The sequence below is a fragment of the Octopus bimaculoides genome, chromosome 5 (assembly GCF_001194135.2).
Source record: "Octopus bimaculoides isolate UCB-OBI-ISO-001 chromosome 5, ASM119413v2, whole genome shotgun sequence".
Lineage (NCBI taxonomy): Eukaryota > Metazoa > Mollusca > Cephalopoda > Octopoda > Octopodidae > Octopus > Octopus bimaculoides.
The window spans coordinates 30,645,278-30,647,179 of record NC_068985.1 but is presented as its reverse complement, the minus strand read 5'-3'; the positions used below and the strand labels follow the sequence as shown (position 1 = coordinate 30,647,179).

Here is a 1,902-nt window from a genome sequence, read left to right as displayed (position 1 = left end):
ACACACACACACACACACACACACACACACACACACACAATTATTCGCTACTGACACATATGTATTAATATCGCAATATATTTGATAAGTTAATATTCCGAATTCAATATGTATCATGAATAAGGATGAGAAGTTTTCGTTTTGCAACTTTTCTATTCATATATATCAATTTATATTATACGTTTGTAACAAGATACCTTTTTTTATCCAATATGGTTGCCCAGATCATTTCCACTTTAAGTCATGACAACAATTGGTAAATCAATGTCTGAAGTGATCAATATACTTCTGTTATTCTTTCTCTCATGCCACTAAAATATCTGTTCATATGTACAAAAGGTTATACTGTATGTATACTTCTTGAAGTATAAGAAATAATTATTTACCGTACTTGGCGTATAAGACACTTCTTAAAAATTTAGTTTTAAATGTATCTAAAAACTGCCCTGCGGCCATATTATGGTTGGGAAGAGAGCCTAATGAGCATATAAATTCATGAGACACAGTAACTCTTGCTTATAGGAAAATATTGAAAACAAACCAAAATATCTCAATCTATCAATACGAACTCACGAAAATTGTTTACAGTACGTCGGCAGATATGTGAAGGGGTCACATTATCTCATTATATTTCCTACCCCAGCATACCCCACACCTAATATGTGGCTTACACTATTTAATGACTGTGTTGCCTTTAACAAACATTTTAAAAATTAGCTAGATGAAAATTCTCCTCGAAAGATGAAAGAAATTTTAAACTTTCATCCAACTGTCAACTATTTGCAATGTGTGGATGACAACAAAACCATAGCGATGCAACATAAAACATAAGAGCTAGAGATACGAGCTTTCCATCTTTTATGGCCATTTCCTTAAATCAAAATATAAACAACTATATAGTTGAGGTGAAAGAAGACTGAGTTGAAATATGGTACTCGTATAATGTACTTAATACATAACAATTTACGAACCTCTATCAACAAGCGAAGAAGAGAATTTAATTTTGCAACATTTTTATCATATATAACATGAATAAAAGAAGAAAGCTAACTACATTTACAAAATCAAATTGTTTGATTTTCTCCTTTTTCATACTCTCTCTCTCTCTCTCTCTCTCTCTCTCTCTCTCTCTCTCTCTCTCTCTCTCTCTCTCTCTCTCTCTCTCTCTCTCCATATATATATACGCACACATATAATTGAATAACTTGGAGTCAACAAGAAGGAGTATAGAGGAACATTTATCTGTAATCACTACGATTGTTTCCACACAACGTAGTTCTCCAGGTTCTCAGATATTTGGTTATGTTACCGTTTCTCCGCATTGTGATATCTTGTTGTATTTCATCAGGTGATATATAAATATTGTTTCTGTGTTACGTAAATTCAAATTTTCGGCTTCAACCGCATCCTTTCTATCTGTCGTGGTTATGCGAGGTGGTAGTAACCACTCAGTATATCAAAAAGTACATTGTCGTTGAAAGTCTGTTGGTGAATCTGCTTTAAATGTATAGATGATATGGAAGGATGGCTATGCTAAAGATGGTAAGTATTGAGGTTCATATTAAAGGGAATGTCAATCTATTTCTTTGTTCTGGTAATACATTCTTCATGGTCGATTACATTTATGATTGTCATTGGCTGACCTTCAAGAATTCACCGGTCATTCAGTTGACGAGCTTACATGTAGATATACATCGTTCTATATAGATCTACATATATTCACACCCGTATGTACACATACATGCTCTCGTCTATACATATACGCATACGTACTTGAATATACGCCCCTACAACGTTACATATATACGCTCATGCACGCTTACATATACAAATTCACACACACACACACGCACACACACACACACACACACACACCTATATATATATATATATATATATATA

General features: G+C 33.5%; 1 protein-coding gene across 1 annotated transcript in view; it reads left to right on the top strand.

Annotated features, from left to right (window-relative positions):
- Positions 1–1,902, top strand: part of LOC106867858 (adhesion G-protein coupled receptor D2) — a 52,607-nt gene that overhangs the window by 827 nt on the left and 49,878 nt on the right. The window lies entirely within an intron of this gene.